The sequence below is a fragment of the Ambystoma mexicanum genome, chromosome 4p, assembly GCF_040938575.1.
Source record: "Ambystoma mexicanum isolate Mex_15411 chromosome 4p, UKY_AmexF1_1, whole genome shotgun sequence".
Taxonomy (NCBI): domain Eukaryota; kingdom Metazoa; phylum Chordata; class Amphibia; order Caudata; family Ambystomatidae; genus Ambystoma; species Ambystoma mexicanum.
The window spans coordinates 219,856,429-219,882,681 of NC_090927.1; the positions used below are offsets into that span (position 1 = coordinate 219,856,429).

A 26,253-nucleotide genomic window follows, 5' to 3' on the forward strand; every position below is an offset into this window, starting at 1 on the left:
GTATGTCAAGCCCGTTATTTGTGCCCTGGTCCCTTAATGGGTCCCGTCCATAACGCCTGGTCAGACCTGGTGTTAAAGGAGGGACCCGCTAAGGGACCTCGTAGTAGGGCGTTAAGGTATTCCTTACCGCCCTACTCGGAATGAGGCCCATAGAGGTTAAGAATGAGGGTGCCAACTCCTTCAGGAGGAAAATTGTTCATTACAATGCCTAGGCAATAAGGACATTCTTTTCCCATATCCCTGCAGTGTGCATCCAAATAGGTTTTCACTCCAATAGATAGGCTGCCCTGCGGGTTCCACTTGGCAGATTTCATGGCAGCATGAGTGAAAGACTTCTAACCGTCAAGTATAAAGTTGGATGTCAACCACGTGTCTTGAAGAAGGAATAAGCTCGCCGAGCAAATAGCGTTGATCCCATTTGTCTGAGTAGAAAAAGACTTGAAGCCGCGGGTGTTCCAAGAGAGGACTTGCCAGGAAGGAATTATCCCAGGCTGTCAACCTTGGGCTTCCTCCAATAGCAGTTGCTAGTTTCAACCTATCACTGTGGGCGCATGCACTCTGCTCGGAAACGGGGCTCACGTTATGGGCACCGAACTCCGACATTAATTGGGTGACGTTAGGATTGCGCAGAACTATGTGAGCATCAGCCCGCCCCACAGTTATCCATGCTCAAGCCCAGAGACCGTAAGCAGCCCACCAAATACCTTTGTTCCATGTCGGCGGGCAGTGTACTTTTTAAGAGCCACTCTACCATTCGAGTCCTTTTTCTATGCTCAGGACGCCCAGGACTTCATAATCCCGTTTTCACACAAGGATGCAGATAATAGCAGAGTACTGTATTTTCTGGGCCGGTCTGGAGCAGTACTTTTCTTGGCTTACTTTCTGCATAAAACTCTTGCATGACCTCGCTTAAAACATCCGGTACTCTTCAGGGCTGCTATTTTCCTCGCTGCAGTCTTTAACACTTAATATCTGCTCCTTAGCTGGTCCTTGGTTCGTTGTAATACCTGGGTGAAGAAAAGCAGCCAGTGAACCTGTGTCTCACAGTTGACATCTGACTAATTAATTTAATACAAATGCCTTCTATTAGAGGTTAACTTATGTTGGCTGACACTCGTCTACATTAGCAGACATGCCTAACTCAGTAACTAACACTGAGCATTTTTATGGCAGTGTTTATTTATAACTCGGGGTGATTAGATTTGCTACAAAACTGAAGCAGACAGTGCAAGGTGATTATGCTGACATCATAGGTTGCGGGTTGGAGGCGTCCATACAGATTTATAAATAATGCTAGGGACAGTTTTTAAGTGGGTGATAGTGAGTTTGACAACGCTAAAGATGACAGGCCTAGCAGAGCATTCCAGATAATTTTATGTTTTCAATTGCATTTTTCTATTAACAGTCATGCAATGTTATTAATTCAAAAGATGTATAATTGTGTGTTCCTGAGGCCCAGGCGGAAGCCTGACAACTAGCGACTAAGGATTTGGAACATAATTATTTTGCAATGAACATTTTAATGTACGAAACCACAACGATCTGTCCAATTTTGTACTCCTACATTTAAAATGTGATTGTGTAGCCCAATGCCAACAGTCTGGACTTGTGTGTAGGCATGGTAAAGGCACTATGGTAGTGGTATTAACTGGTATCAGGTTAAAAATAGTGCGAGTACCTGGGCATCTAGCAGCAATGCCTGCCTGGCAAAGGCATAATACTTACACAAAGGCCAGAACTGCTGGCTTTGCCAATGCTTGTTTTGTCTTGGCAGTGTTGCTGGGAGGAGAATACACATGTGGCTTCCCTGCATTCCTGATGGTTGCCTGGGCTGTTGTCAAGCCACAAGTCATGCAAAAGCCAAAGCTTTCCTGTCCTTGCACCACCTTTTTTCTTCGTCCGAATATGTTGTTTTGAAGAAAAGTGTTCCATTTGCACCCACCTCAGAATAAGAACCTGGATGTCTTTGCGAGTTTTTTGGAAGGCTTTTTTACAACTATTAAACAGGAGTTCACTTTTAAAAAACGTAGACGTTTTGTTGAGGGCCTTCGTCACGAATGCAAAGTTTGCGAACCACTATGCAACTATAGCACCAAATCACGTACTTGCTCAGAGACGGCTCCCTTTGGACAAGCGAGCGAGCCTTTCTATTGGCTCTTGCTCGCGTAACCGGCGGTGGATTGTCAGGTGCTACAATTCGCAAAATCCCCAGTGAGGCCTCCAATTCCCAGAATCCTAAGTGGGGCAATACCAGCCAGGACATGGTGAGTTAACATAACGTACCTTCAAAAGTAGCGAAGAGATTTCTGAGACGTGATTTCTTGGTCTCAGCTGTTCCTCCTGTACACAGCAAGTTGTTGCTTTGCAGATAGGTACGGCGCGGATTTAAATCACTTTTAGGGAGTGTTGTACTTGCAAGCGTGCACGTTTCTAGGCGGGCGCTTCCGGTTGGTCAGCGCACCTGCTTGCGGTTTGTGCTTGTTGTAACGTCCTTCTCTGCTGCCAGTGAAACATATATTTCTTTGTTCCTTATTAACAACTATAATTTTTAGTTGACAACGCCTCAAGACTCAAGGTAGATTGCTAACTGATCACTGACCAGAAAACACTTGTCAATTGGTTTTACATTGCCAAAAGCTGCTAAAACCGCACAAGCGAAAGGTAAGTGCACTTTTAAAAGGGGTCAGATAAAATGGCATCGCATGGGTTGAAAATAAGCAATTGCCGGTTGACTTTTTTCTCTAATGTGGAAAAACCACATATTTATATATAATCACCTAGCTCCCAACTGACGCAGCGATTCGCGCGCCTAATCCGCTTGTAAAGTTTCCAACGTTTAAGTCGTGAACGCTTTCTGAAAACCCTTGGGGGAGGGGAGGGGAGGAGATCAGTCACATCGGCCTGCGATATAAACAACTACAAAAAGCTAAGGGGAAACCTGGCACTGCTGAGCTCAGAGGCACGGCACCGCTAGCGCGGGGGAAACACTTTCCTCTTCGCTTCTTCGAACTTACTCGTTTCCCAGGCATCCCTTTGCTTACTGATTTTGATCTGCACTTTAAAATGACACTCCTGTCCCTGAAGAGTCAAACGTAGCTCCTAGTACATGTTGGTGTCATGCTAGCCAGGCTATCCTGAGCTACAAGGAGGAGGCCAATCGCTCCCAGCAATTTCCAACCCTGTTTTGTAGTTCCCTTATACAGTTGCAGTGATTCGTGGTCACAATCTAACACCGTGAACTGCCCAAGTGTAGCTAGTGAGCAACAACCTACAATGCTGCTCAACAGTTGAATCTGTGCCACGGTGTGGAATATGTAGGAAGTTGCTACACTGATGCGACATCAGTGGTAGTGCTGGCTGAGCCATGATAGTTTCACACACCCTAATCGGCCTGCTCTGGCGGATAGCATGAACTATTATTCCTTTTTGCACTTGAATCATCTCAGTGGGTTGAGCGCAGGCGTTTGAGAGGATCTGATAGACTAAAGTATAGCCTGTCTCAGTGAATAATCCCAGTGGTCTACACTGCGGGGTAGGAGGCTATTAAGGTGAATCTTGAGGATTCATCTCAAAGGTTTGAGGGGGCCGGGCGTGAAGACTACTGTTCAAACCAGAAGCAGTAGCTATTTGCTTTCTTCACTGGGCACTGACCTAGTGAAACGATGATTGAGGTGAACTTGACGGCCAAAAACTTGGTTAGTTTGGTAAGACCAGGCAAGACAAATAATCAGTAGTAAAATGTCGATCGGTGGACACGCATCTACCGAGCCAGCCAAACTCATTCAATCGCACCACCACTTGGAGCTGCTGAACACCATGAGTTGTGCAGCACTGGCCGGAGCAAGTACTTAATCTGTGCTGCAAACCCTGTAATCAATTGGGCTTCCCCACAATGTCTCCTGGTAGACTGCGATATGTTGGTAAGCACATCTGCAGACATTATAAACTAGATCGGCCAAATGTCCTCAAGTTACTGCATTCTGATTGGCTTTTTTTGTACACACAATGTTTGTGTTCCCATTCACATTATTGGTTAGAAGTGTTCTATATGCCCTAATAGGCAAAACAAGTGACCCACATTCCCTTGTGTGTCCCGATGAATACTTATCTTGTGTTCCTTTGCACATCTGGCAAGTGGAGGACTGACAAATAGTTGGCATGCATGAAAAACTGTTCATTATATCATTTGCTTATGCCTGTTTTGTACAGGCAAATTATGTGTTAAATGCATAATATTTGTCAGAAATGTTCCATATCAATTCAATGACCCAGTGAAAACATTGTCATCGTCTGTAACAATGTCCATCTGGCATTTGCTTAATGGGCCAATAAGTGAATGCTTATCAAATTGTCGACAATTTAAAATGTGCATAATCTTTGACATTAAAATTAAATGAACTTGCTCTTGTCGGTACATTCCACCAGATATATAGCCATCTGTACAGCAGTTTGGAATCCTGCCATTTGTGACCAAAGTTGCCATCTTAATGTGCTTACAAATGTCCAATTTGCTCCCAACAATTTATTGGTTAATGAAACCCACACCCCAATAAGGTTCTTTAAATGCTATATCATTTCATCACTGTTAATGTCTTGCGTGATTTAAAAATGCTAGTTTGTCACTTGCATTCCTTGTAAACACCAACTTAATCTCAAAACAGCCATTGCACATTCACCTAGCCTGGAATTGCACCTGGACTAGGGTACTGCTAACTGCTGGCTATTAGCTTGTTATATTTGTAATATTAAATTTACTACAGTTAGAATTTGGGATGCAATAATGTTGCCTTCACCTGAAAGCTGATATTCACTATCGAGGTATGGATGTTACTCACCATTTCATTTAATATGCAATTGTTGCTCATTGCCCACAAAAGGTTGGGGACCCGTAATCTCATACATAGTGAGTTGACATGTATCCTACATTAGGCAAATGTTGGGGTGGTAAGGAAATGTCCTCATGATTATGAGGGGTTCATGTAGCCCACGCCATATTGATAACTGCGGGTGATGGAAAACTGGGCGCCATGTTGCAATTTCATATGTATCAAAGTGTGGTTAATTATGGATGGGATGTTACTTTTAGTGTTGTCTAGAATTGATACATATTAGCTTGCACGCGTGCATAAAGCTAAAATGTTAAACCCACCAAAATGGAAAAACATACATGCGCATTAATACAAATACAAGGGGAATTCATAATTATCAATGCACTGGGATTTTACAAATAAACCAAAACCACGCTAGTTGGGATTGTTTGCAAGGTGAACTTTGACTGTTAACTGAGTGTCATGATGCCTACCTCTAAGGAGCCAGGCCGGGCCCAGCAACCCCAGAGGCAGACATCATTTTCCCCAGGGAAGTCTCAGCGGGCCCAAGTCGGGGCCCTTTGGACTCAGTCCTGGCGCCTTAGGCGCCAGGCTCATAGCGGACCCCAGTCCTGGTGCCTTAGGCGCCAGGCTCATAGAAGAGGATATGTGTTTAAGTGCTTGGGTGCACACTTACCTGATGCAGACCTTGCTGTTTCATCCAGGCCCTCTTGAGGCCTGAATGGGACTACTTAACCTGTAGGACTACTTCACCACCCGGGTGTGGTCGGGGAAGGATACATACCTGATTGGTGGAAGGATACATACCAGGAACTTCTTCCAAGGCTATTTAAACCCCACCCGAACAGCCACACATGCTTCGCGTTGTTCTGCACCTAGCAGCTGGACGCTCACCGTGTCAGCTCCTGCATCCTGGAACACCTGCAAGGGGAGAAACGAAGAGAATAGGAGAAGAAAAGCCCTTACCTGCTAAATCTGCATCCCGGAGTCATTTCTCCAACGGCCCTGAAAAGGAAGACATCATTTTAAAGGCATTTCGTTTCGATCGCTGCAGCGCTGCATTTTACTCACCTTTGCAAGGCGCTTCCATCTTCAGCAGCGATCTTCCGGATTCAGCTACGCCCCGGCGCCTAGAGGAAAAAAGACAAGAACAAAGGTGAGAGGGAGAAAAGGAATAAGGAAAGCTCAGTTTCCTTTTAAGTCTTACCTGTTGGATTATTCCCACTGCATTTCGGGTCCTGCTGCTTCCTGGCATCTCCGGACCCCGGCCCCTATGGGGAAAAAAGACAAAGACATTGAATGAGCGAATGCAAAGACATTACCTGAGCGCTCATCCAGAACTGTTTCACTTCGGGTCGGCGCCATATCTCCGGCACTCCGAACCCCGGCCCCTAAGGGGAAAAAGACATAAGCATTAGCGCTTGCTGCAATTAGACAACGAACATTATTATTAAGCTTGAACTTTTGAACAGAACTTTTACAGCGCCTTACCTGAACAGTCAAGCTTACCTGAACTCCCATCAATCCTCAATCCAGTGAAGTAACTGGGTTTCAACGCGCCCCTGCATCAGAAGCAGGATGGAGAGCTCATCCTTCCAAACCCTAAGGTGAGGCTTCACGGGGAATCGTGGAGGAGGTATTGTGGAGGGTTGGAAGGGAGTGGGAGGCTTGAGCATTGTTCCACAGTTGGTAATACTCCCTTTTCACGCACAGGAGGGTATCCAACGAGCCAGGGAAGCCAGAATAGAGGGGCCCTTCCTGTCCATCTTCAGAGTTCTGCGCCTTCGACGCCGCGCCTCCGTGGGAACCAGGTGAGCGTTACAGAACGCGAAGCCTTACCACAATTTCCCACCTGGGCGCTATGGAGACTTCCGAGACAGATCAGCTGGCCCATCTTTTAGGGGAATTACGGGCAGAAGTGCACTCAGCCCGCCAGGAGACTAATGCTCTCAGAAGGGAACTAATCCTATCCAAGGAAAGAACTGATGATCTGGCCAAAAGGTTATTGCAGAGCACACTCCTTTACCTGTTTCCGGAGATATTTCTACAACAATGGGTTCGAATAACCCGGTACAAATCAATCTACCTGGACACATGCCTTTGGCCCCGCCGGAACGTTTTGCGGGGGATCCCAAGAAATATGCCGTTTTTATGAACCAATGCCGTTTACACTTTTTATGCAGGCCCGGGGCCTTCCCCAACGACCAGACCAAAGTAGCCTTTGTACTATCTTACCTCAGTGGCTGTGCTGCCGATTGGTCTATTCCATTGGTAAATCAGGATGATCCCATTCTCCGGGATTTCCAGGGCTTCCAGGCCAGCATGGAAAGATTGTTCGCTCGACACTCGCAGGGACAGGCCCTTGACAACGAACTGCTATCCTTACGACAAGGTAATCAGGATCTTTTGTCCTATATCGCCACCTTTAATAGACTAGTTGTGGAAACCGGATGGCCTGAAAATAAAAGGATCACATTGTTTCATCGAGGCCTGCGCGGAGAGCTTAAGGATGTTCTAGCTTAGATAGTAAATCTACCCCAGATCTGCGCAGACTACATAGACTTGGTGGTTCAACTTGATCACAGACTTCAAAATAGAAAAGCAGATCGGTTCAAGTACGAAACCCGAGTACCGATCAAAACCCATGCTAACTCCAAGAGTACCGACGTAACCGAACCTATGCAAATCGGCGGTGTTAAAGGACCATTAACGCAGAAGGAACGAGAGAGAAGGCGGCAAATGCAACTTTGTCTATATTGCGGGACTTCCGGTCACTTTCTTCGAAATTGTCCAGTTAAACCACCTAAGAAGGTGGTTGGAGCCACTGATAACGATTTATTGACACCTGATTCGGGAAACGACTTAGCCCGACAAGCGTAGGGGTCCGCTTGCCGAGCTTGAAAACAAACTCTTTGACCTCGCATTTTGTCATGCCAATGGTGCTCGTGGACCCAAAACAGCCTCAGCAGTTGCATGCTATAAAAGCATACATCGACAGTGGAGCTATTGGAAATTACATAGACCGTGAATTGGCTTCCAGGATTAAGCTCCCTCTCCGCCCGAAAGTAACCCAAGATGTCATTACTACAGTAGATGGAACCGAAATAGCCTCAGGGCCTGTGACGCATTCCACTATTGAAGTGACACTGGTGGGTCAGGATGGACATCGGGAAGCAATCGTGTTTGATGTGATCAAGGCCCCACAATTTCAAGTAATTCTTGGAATTCCTTGGTTAGAAACACATAATCCCAGAATTGACTGGCGAGCAAAGAAGATAAGTTTTCCTGATTGTGAACCAACTTGTTATCCAAGAAATCCAGCTATGGGTCTAGCCTCAGCAACTTCCACCCCTGTACAGCTACCGTCAGAATACCAAGAATTCCAAGACGTTTTTCAGAAGGAACAGGCTAACACGTTACCTCCCCATCGGTCTTATGATTGCCAAATCGATCTGGTACCCAATGCTCAACTACCTTGTAGTAGGATTTATGCTCTTACGGAACCTGAGAACCTGCATTTGCGTCAGTATTTAGATCAGTACCTAGCCAATGGTTTTATTTGCCCGTCCAAGTCTCCTGTCTCCTCAGCTCTGTTCTTCGTGCCGAAAAAAGAGGGCGACCTAAGAACATGTATAGACTATCGCGCCCTAAATCAAATAACGATTAAGAATCGTTATCCTCTGCCCCTGATCCCTGAGCTTATCGACCAGGTGAAAGACGCTTGTGTGTACACCAAGTTAGATCTCCGAGGAGCTTATCACCTGGTGCGTATAAAAGAAGGCGACGAATGGAAGACTGCATTCCGCACCAAATTTGGGCTCTTCGAATATCAGGTGATGCCCTTCGGGTTGTGCAATGCACCTGCCGCCTTTCAGTACTTTATGAATGATGTTCTTCGGGAACTTATCGATGTCTGTGTCATTGTTTATATTGACGACATCCTGGTGTACTCTTCTTCAGAATCCGATCACAGAAAACATGTTAGGGCAGTTCTTGAGAAATTGCGCCAGCACAGACTATTTGCAAAGCTCGAAAAATGTGTTTTTCATACCACAGAAGTGGAGTTTCTCGGATTCATCCTGACACCTCAAGGAGTCCGAATGGACTCGCGAAAGGTGGATGCCATCCTCAAATGGCCATCTCCTAGCTCGGTGAAGGGAGTTCAGAGCATGCTCGGCTTCGCCAATTTCTATCGAAGATTCATCCCGGAATTTTCCCGAACAGTCCAACCCATCACAGCTCTCCTAAAGAAAAACAAACGCTTTGAATGGACTCTTGAGGCCGAACAAGCCTTTCAGGACCTGAAAACCAAATTCACCTCTGCACCTGTATTGAAGCACCCGCACCCAGATCTCCCTTACATTGTGGAAACCGACGCATCCAGTTCGGCCATGGGAGCTGTCCTGTCGCAAAGAGACCCAGAAACTAACGGACTACACCCAGTGGCCTTTTGGTCCAGAAAATTTTCTCCTCCTGAAATCAACTACGCAATTACCGATAAAGAGTTACTGGCCATCAAATCTGCTTTCAAGGCTCGGCGTCACTACCTTCTCGGGGCAAGACACACCATCACCGTAATTACGGACCACAGAAATTTACAGTATTTAAAGACGGCCAAAGCTCAATCTTCACGACAACTCCGATGGGCTCTATTCTTTGCGGAATTTGATTTTGTAATTACCTATCGCCCTGGCTGCAAGAATGGTAAAGCGGACGCCTTATCCCGGATTGGCATGTAAGAACCCAATTCGAGTTTAGAACCTGTGCCAATCATACCTGAACAAAGAATCTTAGGCCTAACTTCATTGCAAACTATTGAGGACATCCAAACGCAAGTAAAACAACTTCTAGACTCTTCAGCCTTACTGGAATGGAGTCAAAAGGGTCCTCATTACACCGTTAAGGATGATTTACCCTACTTCCAGGAGCGGTTGTTTCTGCCAAGTAAAGAATTACAAGAACTTGTTATTGCCCATCATCATGAATCATTAATGGAAGGACACCCTGGTATCGCTAAAACGGAGGAAAAAATCAAACGCCACTTCTGGTGGCCTTCTTGGAGAAAAGACATAAAGTCTTTTGCATTGTCTTGCGGAATCTGTGCCCAAAATAAGAGTCAAAAGAAAAGGCCAGCCGGCCTACTTCAACCTTTGGACATTCCACCAGCACCTTGGCACACCTTGTCAATGGACTTTATAACTGACCTGCCTCCTTGTGGTGGTTACAACACGATTCTCGTAATAGTGGATCTATTCTCCAAAATGGCCCATTTTATCCCTTTAAAAGGATTGCCGTCAGCTTCCACCTTGGCCAAGGAATTTATGGAAAATATATTGCGGTTACATGGTTTCCCTTCCATATTAGTCTCAGACCGTGGAAGTCAATTTATCTCCCACTTTTGGAAGAAACGTTGCCAACTAGCACAAATAGACGTGCGGTTATCCACCAGCCACCACCCCCAGACCGACGGACAAACCGAGAGAACCAATCAGACTCTCGAGCAATATCTGCGGTGCATGTTACACCAATCCGAGTTGAATTGGAAGGACATCCTTTGGATTGCAGAATATGCATACAACAATTCAGTGCATTCTGGAACCGGACAGACTCCTTTTTATACCCTGTATGGTCACCATCCTCGGACCTCTGACCTAGATCCACCTCTGACCCTGGAGATGCCTGCAGTAAATCACCTACATTCCACAATAACCCAAGCCTTCAAAGAAGCTACAACCCACTTACAGCAAGCCAAGAAAAAGTATAAAGAAAACGCTGATTTGCACCGAAGTAAAACTCCTCCTTACCAAGTAGGAGATCAGGTATGGCTAGCAACTAAACATCTACCCCTCAAGGGTCAGCGAACCTTTAATCCCAGATTCATTGGGCCTTACCCCATCAAAGCTATTATCAACCCAGTGGCCTTTAAACTCGATTTACCATCCAACATGCGGATTCATCCCGTTTTTCACGCATCTCTTCTAAAACCAGTACAACCTGGAACCAGACTGTCTGAGCCCCCAGGCCCTGTCCAAATTGATGGAGAATTAGAATTCGAAGTGAAAGACATTTTAGATTCCAAGATAGTTAAGTCGAAACTCTAATATCTTGTTGATTGGAAAGGATATGGACCTCAGGAAAGATCTTGGGAACCCAGTAACTATGTTCACGCACCACGATTAATTCAAAGATTCCATCGAAGATTCCCGCACAAACCAAAACCCCCGGAGGAAAAGACCTTGGGAGGGGCCTTGAGGGTGGGTACTGTCATGATGCCTACCTCTAAGGAGCCAGGCCGGGCCCAGCAACCCCAGAGGCAGACATCATTTTCCCCAGGGAAGTCTCAGTGGGCCCAAGTCGGGGCCCTTTGGACTCAGTCCTGGCGCCTTAGGCGCCAGGCTCATAGCGGACCCCAGTCCTGGCGCCTTAGGCGCCAGGCTCATAGAAGAGGATATGTGTTTAAGTGCTTGGGTGCACACTTACCTGATGCAGACCTTGCTGCTTCATCCAGGCCCTCTTGAGGCCTGAATGGGACTACTTAACCTGTAGGACTACTTCACCACCCGGGTGTGGTCGGGGAAGGATACATACCTGATTGGTGGAAGGATACATACCAGGAACTTCTTCCAAGGCTATTTAAACCCCACCCGAACAGCCACACATGCTTCGCGTTGTTCTGCACCTAGCAGCTGGACGCTCACCGTGTCAGCTCCTGCATCCTGACTTCAGCCACGCCTGCCAGCACCCTGGAACACCTGCAAGGGGAGAAACAAAGAGAATAGGAGAAGAAAAGCCCTTACCTGCTAAATCTGCATCCCGGAGTCATTTCTCCAACGGCCCTGAAAAGGAAGACATCATTTTAAAGGCATTTCGTTTCGATCGCTGCAGCGCTGCATTTTACTCACCTTTGCAAGGCGCTTCCATCTTCAGCAGCGATCTTCCAGATTCAGCTACGCCCCGGCGCTTAGAGGAAAAAAGACAAGAACAAAGGTGAGAGGGAGAAAAGGAATAAGGAAAGCTCAGTTTCCTTTTAAGTCTTACCTGTTGGATTATTCCCACTGCATTTCGGGTCCTGCCGCTTCCTGGCATCTCCGGACCCCGGCCCCTATGGGGAAAAAAGACAAAGACATTGAATGAGCGAATGCAAAGACATTACCTGAGCGCTCATCCAGAACTGTTTCACTTCGGGTCGGCGCCATATCTCCGGCACTCCGAACCCCGGCCCCTAAGGGGAAAAAGACATAAGCATTAGCGCTTGCTGCAATTAGACAACGAACATTATTATTAAGCTTGAACTTTTGAACAGAACTTTTACAGCGCCTTACCTGAACAGTCAAGCTTACCTGAACTCCCATCAATCCTCAATCCAGTGAAGTAACTGGGTTTCAACGCGCCCCTGCATCAGAAGCAGGATGGAGAGCTCATCCTTCCAAACCCTAAGGTGAGGCTTCACGGGGAATCGTGGAGGAGGTATCGTGGAGGGTTGGAAGGGAGTGGGAGGCTTGAGCATTGTTCCACAGTTGGTAATACTCCCTTTTCACGCACAGGAGGGTATCCAACGAGCCAGGGAAGCCAGAATAGAGGGGCCCTTCCTGTCCATCTTCAGAGTTCTGCGCCTTTGACGCCGCGCCTCCGTGGGAACCAGGTGAGCGTTACACTGAGTCTGTGAGGTTTTAGAAGCCAGGGGATAGGTGAATAACTAACTTCACAACCTTCGTGGTCTGCACAGCTGTAGGAACTAGCCATGAGTTTTGTGGTCTGATAATTATCGTCGATGGTAGACGTAATCTACTGATGCCTGAGAGTGAGACAGAAGAGGTTTAGTTATTTTGTTTTGGTCAACAGTGAAGCTCAGGGTAAGTAAATACCAAAGGCTACTCAGGAGTTTCAATTGTGCGATAAAGTGGCAGTTTTTTAGATTGGAAGGTTTCAATGGAACAGTGACCTGGGGAATGATATAGCATCACTAACTCAAAGAGAAATAATTTACCATATCACAGGAAATATTCATGCGAACCATCAGAGTTCAGGTTTAAATGGCTTATGCCAGTTATTGCTAGTAATTAATTTAATTATGTTTCAATACCAATGTTTAACCACATGCGGATGTCGAGACTTGCCACAAACGAATCCTACGTTATGAATATGATCTGAAGGGGACTATTACGATAAAACTGGCCAATGAAAACGTGTGAATTGGGAAAAGATGGGATTTCTTTGAGAGGTTTTTGCCCATTCATGTTTGGGGGGTGGATTGTAATAACATATCTGGGAGTGTCTTAACATTTGAGAACATTTATAAAAGAGGTCAACTGATTGGTTTGCTGAGACTTGGGTTAGTTTGCTCCTTCAACACTATCTAACTGCTCCCTGGATAATTGTACAATAAACTTTTATGTACGAATGTGCACTCATTCTTTAAGTGGTGGGTTGAGGTGATTAGGGTGCCCACCCTTACACAGGGAAGATCGGCCACTCTCCATGAAGTGTGTGATGTTGGGTAAAGAATCTTAATGTAAAGTCTTTTAGGGGAGCAGTATTCAGTGGGGCAAGAGAAATGGAGGGGGTGTATCCTGATTTTGCAGTGCAGATGACTTTGAAGCCCTTATCAAAAGTTGGCATCTATGCTATCAGCCCTCTGGCAAATTTGTAATGCTATATGCTGTTTACCCAGTGTTTCTTTGAGCCTTGCAAGGTCACTATTGATTCTCAAGCCTCTAAAACACACAAGGAGCGACACAAGTATGTCACTGCTTGCTAAATAAAGACCCCATTCAAAGTCCTCGAGCAATGGAGACCAGAAGCGGGCAACAATGCGATTAGTGCTTTTCCTTAGCTTAATTTGACAAAGTTCATAAATTGAATGCTGGCGACAACCATTGTTAACACTTGTGTGGGGTGTCCCCTGCATGCAATTTTAAATGATTAATGAAAAGGGAAAACCAAGACACACACGCCTTTTCTATTTTCCATTCTGTATTGTGGAAAATAACGCTAACTGCAAATGCAGTGTTTGCTAATGGATTCCTGTGGCATCGTCCTGGTCTTGAGCAGGTGCAAAACAGAGATGGATTCTGTTGAAATCCATTTATTGTGCATCTGCATGAAAATGTCATGCAGGCATACTCTCGAGAGGGAGGAGGACTGAATAATGGGTATCTTATCCCCTCTATGTGCCCCCCCTCTGTCTCAAGATTGCGCAAAAATTAGGTGACAGGTTAAATCGAGACATAAAAGCATTCCTCCTTGCTTTTACATCTCCATGTAACAAAGCACCTCATTTAAATTGAGTATGGATGTCTTCTTCATTATAATTATAAAATTCTTTTATAACACACTGAATACCAACAAGTGGTTTCTAAGCACGGGATCTGGATACAAACCTGTGTTGCACTGCGTTGTCTTGCTTTCCAGACATAGACGTTGCCCCTGAACTATCCTTCCTCCCCTATTACCATGCTAACTGTTGCTGCATTGGTAAAACTGATCCTTTACCTGCATGTCGTCACGTTCTGTAGACTGCCATTGGATTTTCCGGCAGGTCTCTAGTGACTACATCCCTTCCGTGAGCTTACAGGAACCACCTGCTGCATCCCGCTACCTTTTGGCTGACCCTGCACGCTTCATATGCAGTTACGTCGCATGAACAGCAACACCTGTGTTCTTCTCTACTACTCGTTTGCTGAGTGCTGCACAACCTCGCTCCATGCCTGTAACTCGACCTGCACTAAACACACCAGCAATTTGTAAAAGCAGTGTGGAAGCCTGTCTACTGAGAACGAACATGGGTCAAATGCCATGTTCTATGGAATTTCTTCCCCTCATGAGGGTCTACAACCATGTTTTATCTCACTGCACCCTTCACAGAGGAGAAATATCCATTTGCGTATCAGTTTTTGCCCCACCCACAAGGGCAGTCCAGCACCGATAATACTCAGTGAGGTGGTCGGAGCATTCTCTAAAAGGCCATGCTGGTTTTCATGGCAGGCATGCCTCCAGATCTACTTCAGGGGATGTGACGCACTGGATGCTGTTGTACTTGGCCAGTTCGGATCTACACAGCCTTTACACATTGCTGCCAAACAGAGGTGTGGGTGATAACGATAAAGCAGCCACCACAGTGCACCCTAACCCCATTTTGACTGAAAATGAATCCTGAATTTGAGAGATTATATGGTCCAAAAGCCAAACAATGGCAGGGTAAACCTTGGACCCATTCCACACCGAGTCTAATTACATTCCAAAACGTGCAAGCTGACTAATGTCACTGATAAAATGGGGCGCTGGTGATCCAAGGCTGTACTTCATTCAAACCGCAGCGTAGCATCCTCCGGATTCATTGGCGAATTGCAGTAAACGAAGTTACTGTTCAAAGGTCCACAGAGTAAAAACTAGTGTGAATTGTACAACCTTGGCAGCTAGATTCGGATGATGGCAAAGTTGTCAAACAAAGGAGACGGTTCTAGTGACAAATATGCATCGTGCATGAGAGCCACCAGGAATATTGGTGATGGAATGCAAAACATTGCAGATGCAAAATTCAGTTTGACGATCTGAGACTAAGGCAGCCATAATCCAAAGTGGATCAACGTGTGTGCAGCATCCAAGTTTCAGCACCTCAAACCCATGCGACTGCCAAAACTCACAGATGTGGCAATATTTGCTTTTGACAACAAAAGGTCCATTTAAATTTTTCATCCCAGCCAACCTGCCCGGTTCGCAAAATATCAGAGTAAATTTGGAACTGATGTAGGATTATATATGCTGCAGAGCAACAAAGCGCTAGAATAAACACACTTCCAGGTCTGCTGCATGTGCTTGATTCGACCACCTCTGAATCCCTGTTCTGCTGCCCTCTGAATCCCTGTTCTGCTGCATTAGATGCCTCAAAAGCAAACCTGCCAAGCTTCATATTAATCATCAAGTTTGCATCACAGAGGCATCCCTTTTTCAAATGCTCAAAAAAAGAGAGAGTTGGGGAAATTGCACAAATCGTACAAAGTCAGGAATAATGAGTGACTTTGTGCGTTCTTGACTCTTCGGGGTTGTCATGATCATAGGGGTGATCAGGGGCATTCCCGGGACCCTCTCTTCAGAAACTATAGTGCCATTACAACATTCTCTACCCACGTAGGCCTATGCAACTGCAAGAGGCAATACCATGCCATTTTATAGGCCAAAAGAGGGATTCCAGAACACCAGCAGAGGCGCACTAGCTGCGCTTTATGGAGAATTAAATGTCAACCATAATATCCTGGTGTACGCCACCTTTTCAGGCAATGAGGCTGCGTTCCAGAAAATAAAGGACTCTCTCCTTATGCTGCATGGAGAAAAATATGTTCACTTCCAGTCGATGCTAGAGTTCTTTTTTAATATTCATTTTAATTTTTTATTTAATTTTACTAAGATGAACACCAGATATACAAAACCCCACAGCATCACAACCCACAATTTCAATGAAAGAAAGAAAAAAGCTGCCCAAACCGCATGCATTTTAATAGCGATTCAATCGGAACATTCTGAAACCAATTCGAAAAGAATAAGAGCTACTTAAGACGTCAAAGAGTATAAGGGAGATTATGCTGAGCACTTCAAATAAACCGATCCATTGCATACAAAATAGACAAAATGGCAGACAGGGACATTGCACTCGCCACAAGCCATTTGCTAATGATAATGGACTCTTGGCAAGTAAGAAATGGTGTATTGTGTATATGTGGAGAACTGAGAGGCTGCGTAACCTTTTATGACTGGCTAGTAGCTTTGAACCTGAAATGACTATCTCAGTTGTAAGTAAATTTCAGACTGCTTGCATGGACGGAACTAGAAAAACTGTTATGGGTGCCAAGGGGCTCCAAACCTGAGCACTTTTATTCATGTTGTGAGTACATCTCAAATTATTATGCAACACAGGGGGCAGCAGAACCCTCTTACCTACCAAGCTGTAAAGTATAGTACTGCCCGAGGCATATAGACCAACCAAATTAAAGTTTTTATGGATAGCTCCAAGCCCAATTATTCACCAAGGAAATTCAGACGGGTAAACCACAAAATCATAGTACTCCCCCCCCCCCCCCCCCCCCCCTCCACAACCGGCCCACCCACAACCAGGGCAACCGTAGCCTGCCAACCTACAGCCATGGGCTGCCCGACTGAGCAACCTCCCCAATATACTTGGAAATCCTGCTGTGCACTACTCCCGGAACTGACCAGACCTCAGTTCTGCACCCTACAACCACTTCTAACCTAGACGAACAACAAGGAAAAAACTAGGTTTCAACCACCATCCTGTGACCATAAGCGCAAGGGCATTCAGCCTGGAGAGGAGGCGAGATGGGCTGATGAACAGCAACCAAAAACGGAAGTAGATGCCATCAAGCGGTAACCAAAGAATAACATCAGAGGCTCCACCCAACCAACCGATTTACTAACCCACTTCCACTTCCTGCTCCTCCAACTTATCCAACACCACTACACTAGACCTTAGGCTAGCCACACTACACATAAACACACAAAGAGTCAATTGAATGTTCACACCCCACCATCTCTATGGGATTGTGGAAGTGCATCTAGAGAGAACCACCCGCCACATAATCCCTAAAATCGTCAATGACACAAGTACACACCAAGACAGCAGATGGTCATACAGTAACAGCCACCCAAAACTCTGGATCCCTTATGGACGCAATCTAACCAGTGCGCACAACCCACCCCAACATTACACGGCACACTAACGCACACGCGAGGCACTGAATCTTACCCATACGCTTCCAACACATGGGACCGCCCGTACTGACTGCCACATGCAAAACAAGGCTGACAGACGCCATGCGAGCACTTTGAGACTGCTCGTGGGTGGTGGCTGTGTATGGTGTCGGTCAACATAACGTATATACACTTCCATTATATATTGTCTGTGCATGTTTTCCCTTTTCGGAGGCAAGCATTTAAATCACAACCATTGCTGTAACTTTTCGGGAGTGGACTAAATCTGCAGTACAGCTATTTCAGAGAGACACAAGGATAATCCTGCTTGAAACAGAGAAGATACTTTTTCAAACACCCTACCACTGTGGTGAAGACAAAAGCCTGATTCAATAGAATACATATGCTTCCCTGTCATCGACCAAGATCGTATCAGTCATAGCCACTCGCATAATGTGCTAAGCTACTGGCACAGGGACCTGCTACCTCCCATTGGTTCCAAAGACCAGGGAAAACCACTGGCGAACAAGGTGACCATTCATTTCAGGAGTTCACGCACCTCCCCACACTTCATCCAGCCCCTCTCCTCTGCCGCTTTTCCATGCTTTACTCTGCTTTCGGATCGCCTGTACCTCTGCACTCCAACTTCTAACACCCATACCTCACCTCTGTGCTCTGCGTTTTGTGTAGGTCAGTGGGGCTAGGGTGTGCAACTTTAATTCTCAGCTATGTCAGAGGGGCATGTGTGTTTCTTTGATGATTTACCACTTCTCCAGTGTTTTTTTTTTTTTTATTATTTTTTTTTTTTAAATGTAGCATCCCACCCTCAGCCCTGCTCGCCAATGTTAGAAAACCCCTGTCTGCCATTTTTAAATAAGATTGGCCGGGTCCTGTGATTGTACACCATCTACAGGCCATGTGACCCTCCCTTTTGGATCCCTTCACAATATGGTTTCTTTGTCGTTCTGGGCACACACAGGTTCTCGCAGCAGGCACCAGGGCACAATCTGCAAACTAACCTTCATCCAGGCAAAGCTGATACTCTGTGGGCACAATGCGGCACCAGGATTCTGAAGGGGGTCTACAAGTGGTTTGCCATCTTTGCGTGTGTGTACATTCATTCTCGGGCATATAATTCATGGTCCATAAGAGGATTCTTAGGCGAATTGGGATATTTTTGGAGGTTAATCTAGGGATGGCAACGGTATCCTAGTGTACTGTCTCCACGGCCTGTAGTACTAGGCCGGGTGGCCCTACTAGGCTCACAGTCGCCCCACTCCCAACTCCTAACCTCTGACCAGTGTCATTACCAAAGTACACATTATTCCAAAAGGCAGTTTTAGGGCAGAATTAAGCTTTTTAAAGGAGAATTGGTCATGCCTTTTTATGGAGTCTGATGGGAGAAACATCCACCACTAGGGATAGCTACTGAATTTGAACTGGGGCATGGAAATGCTGATTACCTCTGATGCAAGATATGTCTGTGCCATTTCCTTGCACAGAACAAAACAAACTGCCCCGTAAGTTTAGTCTTTGAAATCCTCCTACCCTAAGAAGGACACTTGTATGAAGGTCAAAAAGAAGAAACTGATGTATTTGACAGTGTTCTCACCTTCTTGTCTCCAAAAGCACTTTCTTTAATAACATAACAGAGCTGTTGGCCAGATAGGTTAAGTCTTTCCTGCTTGCTGCACTTGGACCAGGCCTTCTTGAGCAGGAGCACTGGGAATGCTGTCCATGTTGAGAGAATCCTTTGGATGCTTTTACTAACATGCTCTGCATACATTTCATTAGAGGTACCTCCTCCTGGCCCTCAGGGTTTTGCATGCAAGCACCGGCTTCTTTACCAGAAATCTGGAATGGGAGATCCCACAACATGCAGGAAGGCATGGACTGCCCTCACTGTGGGATCTTTCTTTCTAGGGATACGTTTTCCAGCTTACATCATGCTTCCAATTCCCTCCCTCTCAGTAAACTTGTAGCGGCGGGGGGTGTAGGTGGCCTAGAGAATGCAACTTTGGTAGGAACCCCTCCTTAAAACAAAAGTCTAGAATGGCGGCCAAGAAAAAAGCCAGAGGGCAAGAGGGGGGAGGAAACATGACATTTCTGGGTATTCAAAACTGCTTATGTAGGAGAGTGCGGGCCAAGTGAGTTTGTCCAGTCCTGGCTATTTCTGTCATGAAATCGCACCACCGCCCCTTTGGACCTCCTGGTCCCTTCGACAATGTGCCCGAATGACCCCAACACCCTCTCAACATGGCGGACGCAGCTCCTTGGTGCACGGTACAGTTTTCAGCGCACCTAGATAAGCGCCACGCCCCTTCGGTTCTGCGCGTGTCAATGCGCTCACAATCCCATGTTCGAGTGTTGTTCCTCGCGCTCGCTCCTAGGGATTTCCCCTCACCTGAATTGTGTTTTCCTGGACTTTGGCTACTGAGTCTCCCGCGGCCCCCATCAAGGACAGCTCTCGCTGTACCCTCGAACCACCTACTGCTTGACCAGGATTTTCAGAGCTTCCAGCTCACACCTGCAACTGCGGTCACTGCGCCGCGGGTTCATTTCCAGGTCCGCTTCCGCGGTTGCATCGGGCCATCTTACCGCTTACCCAGGATTCCGGAGCTTCCGGGTCTTGCCTGCAACTGCGGTCGCCGCACAGCGGCTTCCCATCCAGGACTGATCAGCGGTTGTCCTCGGACTGCCTCACCGCTTACCCAGAATTGCCGAGGCCTTCGGGACTTACTTGCAACGGCGGTTGCCGCACAGCGGCTCTCCCCTCCAGGACTGTTCTCGCGGTTGCCCTTGAACCACTTACCGCTTACCCAGGATTTCTCCTGAGCTTCCAGACCTCACCGCTGCTATGCTCCACAACTCTCCATCCAAGACTGACCTCGCAGTTGCCAGCAAACTGCCACTCTCAAAGGCTGAACCTCCGGTTACCTGCCACAGACAGCGTGGCGTCTACAGAAGCCCGTCCTTATCTTCACGACACCCGCAGCTCTAGGAAAAGCGGGCAGACAACAAGAACGAAGCCAACCAAGCCTAAACAGGTGAGCCCCAAATTCATGTGTGACAATTTCCTCATTAGTGATGTCATTCGAGGCATAAAACAAGCGGCATCACAAATCAATTTGCTATGCACTTCTATACGTTTGCTAATTAAATTGACACTTGTATAACACAGCTAGCTATTTAAATGTCCTTCTTCAAGGAAAGCGCAGCTCACCTGGCATTCCTTTCTTGCCCTCAGAGCTCCCTCCACCCTCTCTAATATGTTCACTGCCAGTTCAAAGAGGCTAATGGAGAAATAGTGCAGCAGTAATCATCTTCACTCTGAAAATTGCCCATGACGAGTGTGTGGGATTGCTAGGTAAATCTTTTTCAGATAACTGCAAACCAGAAGTAATCGGGATGATATTTTTATCATACTATATCCCTTCTGGAAAAGTACAGTATGTGTACCCTTTATTGTTTTAAAAAAACAGCCTGCAATTACATCATATTGTTTGGTCAGGTGCATCATATTGACAGTTGAACACTTTTGAAAATGTACATGCTCACGGGGCTAAATGCTTTTGGTGGAAAACTTAGTTCTGGAACGTGCTGGTTGCATACATCTGTGCAACTGGCACTGAGCCCATGAACTGAATTTATCCCTCTCCCCACTCTCACCCCCACCCCCCCCGCCCCACCAACTCCTTGACTTTCTATATTATCACCCTGTTGCTTTATACCCACAGCCATTAAAGTGAGATGGATACAAAACTACAATATTCCACCTAAGTTGTCCAGTTTTCTGCCGGTTATGCGATCCACTATGCTTAGTTGCTTACTTTCTATTGTCTTGCATAATGAATACACAAAGCTAACTATGTGTATACGGGAGGTAGTTCTCAATAGTTACATCCAGTCTGTACATCTACAGATCTACTGCACTACCAGACGCTGTAGTTAGCCTCCAGAGCTAGCCTTGCTCTACAATTATGAATGCATTGTATATTCACACCTGCAAGAGAGAGCTGGCCAATCTGGAGGCTGGGAATGCAAGCAGAATCAGCAAGTAGCTGCATGCATTTCATGCTGGCCGGTGCACCTCTGCTCAGCCTTCTCCCTTTTCTTGGAAGCAGTGCCCCATGCCAACCAAGTCTCCACTGTAGTGCCACAACTCGACCCCCCCCCCCCCCCTGCCAACAACCTTACTCAAATGCAGGTTCTGCAAAGACTACTTTCCAGTCTCAGACATGGGGGGGGGGGGCATTTCTTTGTAAGGGAAGCATGAATTACATCATACCTGGTTTCCTTAAAAACAAACAAAAGTATTGGCACCTCTGATGGCTGCTCTGGATGTGAGAACGATAAATTCTGCTTACATGCGCGTGCAGGGCTGGAATGCTGCACTTGTGCTTACCTGACACGGGCTTGAGGATTGTTGGTGGCCCTTCCCTCACCCCCGAAGTGGTAATTAACTCTATATTGAAAACAGATGACCTCCATGACCGGCAAGGCCGACCTAAAGTTGACGATTACCCTGCTTGTCACAAATCAATATTATGCACAGGCTATGCCTTTCCTTTAACATTGTAAACTTTTGGTTTTATGAAACTTCTGAACAACTTCTTACACAGCAAATGATGGGTCAAGCATATAATATACAGGACACAGTCCTGTGCAATACTGACTGCACCCAGCTGAACAGAGCCTTTTTCTATCATATCTATTTACATCCATTCATGATGCAGGTAACATTTTACAGACACTCCTTTTACTATGTCTTATTTCAGCGATAAACAAAAATGCTGTATTGTTGCTTATTTTATTTCCTGGGTACTTTACTTTAAAATATTTGTAGAGCACAAACCATGGACACAGAGGCATTCGGACACTGTCCAACAAAATAAAGCAGAAGGGAGGGAAGCAGAAGGGAGAGTGAGGAACGGAGAAGACCAAGGTAAGTGTTACGCAGAGTGAGGAACGGGGAAGACCAAGGCAAGGGTTACGCAAACAGTCACGTTTTCAACTTCTTTTTAAAGGAAGCCAGATTAGGCTGACACCTCAGGTCAAGAGGAAGGTCGTTCCAAGCTTTGGGGGCTGAGATGTAGAAAAGTGCACCTTTCAAACCTTCTGGTTCTGCATCTAGGGATCGACAGGAGTTTCTGCTTACATGATCTAAGAGATCTGTTTCGGATTTTTACCACTAAGAGATGTTGCAGGAGCTAGGCATGATGCCCTGTTTGCATTTAAAGGTAATGACCAAAAGACGATGGCGCACACAGGACTCCACAGAAGCCAATGAAGACCTCTTCTGGCGGCTGACACATGGTTCCAACAGGATAGCCCCATCACAACCCTAACTGCACCGTTTTGGATGACCTGGAGTCTATTCTCTTCTGTTTTACTAATGCCAGCCAAAAGGCTGCAGCATTAATCGATGTTTGCTCCGACAATTGCTCTGGCAATTGTCTCGGTATTAGCCTGGGTGATAAGCAGCCTAAGATGGGCTAAGAGTTTAATATAATAAACAGCTGATGAAACAATGCTACCCACACAAGACTTCATGGTGAGCTGCTGATCCAGAATAACACCAAGGATTTCGCCAAGTTGGAAGCTTTCATAGGTGAAGCCTATCTTGTAGAGAATGTGCTGCAAGCCTACGATCAGGAGCTCCGTCTCAACCCTATTCAAGGTTAAGTTATTCTCAACCATCCAGTTCTCGATGGTGATATCAACTCTATTCAATTCAGCCTCATCCCTAGTTTGAGTGCCAACCACAGGGATGACCCACTGAGTGTCGTCTGCTTAGTGGGTGAACATGATGCCCTCCTGATCCAACATGGCAAAAAAAGGCACCATAAAAATTTATAAAGACTGGGGGGAAATACAGGCTCAATGCGGAACACCGAAATAAACAGAGACCAGAGAGGCCTCTGCTTCACCAGAAAAGACTCTACCTTGTCTACTATTTAGGAAGGAGGCTATCCAACACACCACTGCTGGAGAAAAATTGGCCACTGCCTCCAACCAGGTCGTAGGCAACCGAAAGGTCCAAAAGCCTCAGCATGGAAGCAAGGCCCTTATCCATCCTTTCCAATAGCGTGGATTTAAGTTCCAGTAGTGCTGTTTCCATACCATAGCCGACTCTAAATCCGGATTGGCGCAAATTGAGGACAGGAAAATTGTTAAAATGTTGGGCAATCTGACCATACGCGACTCTGTCAAGAATTTTCAATAAAAAAGGAGTATTTCAAATGGGCCTGTAATTGAGTGGTTCTTCCATGGGAAGACCAGGTTTTTTCAAGATGGGAGTAACCCAGGCCTGTTTAAGGTCTGCAGGCACATGCCACTTGATCAGTGAGGCATTGACAAACTTGCAAATAGCCGCCAAAAGTTTTAATAATAGTAGCTGAACACAGGTCGCCTTTACAACACGTGACTTTAAGATGGTTCACAAGAACTGAGAGCTCATCTTCGGTAATGGTGGAAAAGTTGAACTGTGGAATGGATGGGTTTCTATTAAATTAATCCGTGAATCCAAGTGATTTTCCCTTGGCTGAAAGTACTGCAGGCAAAACGTTTGCATGAGAAAGGTGCAAACTACCAGAATTTTGCACCTTTCTCTTGCGAAACACTTACATACACACCCACACACACAACACACCCATAACGCCCCCCATCCACACCTCCAGCACACCCCCAACATAAACAAACCCTACTTACCTTCATCTTCACGCTAGTTCCCTGCAACGCCAGTTCCCCTTCACTTCCGTGATCGGGAACCGGTGCTGCAGGGTCTTTTTTTTAAAAATTGTTTTTTAATTTTTTTTTAATATTACCACCAAGGTTCGAAATTTTGGTGTTCGAACCTTTGATGGTAACATTTTTAGAACTTTTGGTCGATGCGACCATTTATTTTAGGGAAAATCGTCCTAAAACAAATCTGTTCCGCCGACAGGAAGACCCTCGGGGAAACCTCTTTCCTATGCAATATATCTAGTCTGATGCCATTAAGTTTTATTAATCATGGCATCCTGGATGTCCTGACACCACGCGGCATCCTTGACTGGTTGGCTGGTGCTAGAGGTAACTTCCTGTTCTTCGAGAGTATTAAAACGTTCTTTGACCTCAGATTGGGCATTGGAAATCCTGGAATGAAAAGAATTTTTCTTGGCTTCCATACTAGCCAGTTTGTAGGCTATTGTACAAATAACGTCTGTGACCATTTTAAAATATTAGAACAAAATTGCTAATCAGATGTGTATGTTTGCTAATCAAGAATATTTTAATTGGCAAATTCTGCTAATCAGTTTTTCAAAACTAATGTATGCCTTATTCAGAATATTCACTGGTTCTGGTCCACCTTAATGCTGCACTTACTATTTTTCTGTATGGTGCATGTAGCTGTAGACTTGGCTGGGGCGACTGGCTGACCAGGGCGACTAGGGCAACACACTATTCCCTGTTAACATGCTTCTGTTGGAATAGGTGTAATTAGTACACACTCGTATGCCCCCTTCTTGAAACGAACACACAGGACAGAGGCCATGAACCTTTAATCTTGGAACCGAGCCACATGTTCCTTGTGGCTAAGGAGTTACAAAATGTGCAGAACAAAAGATGAAAATGGTTATGTAATCTAAGTACCAGCATTTAGCGCAGAAAATATTTAAACAAATAATGAGCTATAGATATCAATTAAAGCCTTGAATAAGTACCATGTGGGTGTGAAACCTGTTGGCTGGATGGAGTCTAAGTTAAAGCAAAGTTGTGGTGTTAGATTAAAGGAAGAAATCTCAACTGCAAGGATTTGTGTTTTGTGTAGGTTTCAGAACTATTGTAGAATTCTGCACCTGAATGGCCATGTAGAAGGGACATTTGAATACGATGTGTATTAAGGATGATGTACGTTGCCTACAATCTCTAGATCTGCTCTCACTGTGTAAGTAGGTTTCCGTGAGAATCCTAATCTTTAGTTGGTCAAATATTACATTGTTGCACCTCATTCACGGGGTAAGCGATTTTGGACTGATCGGGCACTCATTCTTTTTCTTGTGTCCTATGCAAGATTTCTAATTGCCATCCTTTTAAGTCCTGGTTCATTTATTATTTACAGACCTTGCCACAGCACCCCTTCTCTTTGAAGAAGTCCCAAGTCTCATCTAGGGGACTGAAACAAGGGTGTTTTTCATGCACTAAATCTAGATGTTAGTAGTATCCAGAATGGCCTAGATGTTTCAGGTCAACAGAAGAAAGGGAACATTATTTAAAGCAACAGGGGGGCTGGACACCCTTTCTGTTTAAAGCACTCGGACGAGGAGTAGGACATGCGCACTATGTAGCCATTATTCTGTCTCCACTGAGGTCTAGAAGCCTATGCCACTGCCTACTTTTTTTCTCACCCAAGTAGTGAAATGAATCTGAAGTGCCAAAATGTTTATATTAGTCTAAGGAATTCGACCATCCGCACGGAAAAGTGCGCTCGCCGATGCTTTTGTTTGATGCGGTCCTGGAAGTGTTGGCACAAGTAGAAGATCTCCCATTGATTCCTGTTTACAAGTAAGAGTCGCAGTCTAGTCCTCACTCAATATGGCCGCCATCTAAATCCACGTACTGTGCTGTCTGCACGGTGCGTTGTATCTGTCATCTAGGAGCCTCGCTGCTGTTTCCTCGTCCCTCTTTGTTGCTTATGCAGATTTGTTCCCTTTTCCACTCCCTCGTACACCCTCCTTGT

At 45.7% G+C, this 26,253-nt stretch overlaps 1 protein-coding gene across 3 annotated transcripts in view; it reads left to right on the forward strand.

The window, feature by feature from the left end:
• Window positions 1-2,131: 2,131 nt before the first annotated feature.
• Window positions 2,132-26,253, forward strand: part of NEIL2 (nei like DNA glycosylase 2) — a 283,374-nt gene continuing 259,252 nt past the window's right edge. The window contains exon 1 of one of the 3 annotated variants that reach the window (XM_069605002.1): window positions 2,132-2,264. The gene's annotated coding sequence lies outside the window, so the exon portion shown is untranslated. Of the gene's footprint in view, window positions 2,265-2,298; window positions 2,662-26,253 lie in introns of those variants that run through there. The other 2 variants (XM_069605003.1, XM_069605001.1) reach the window with 2 other exon arrangements.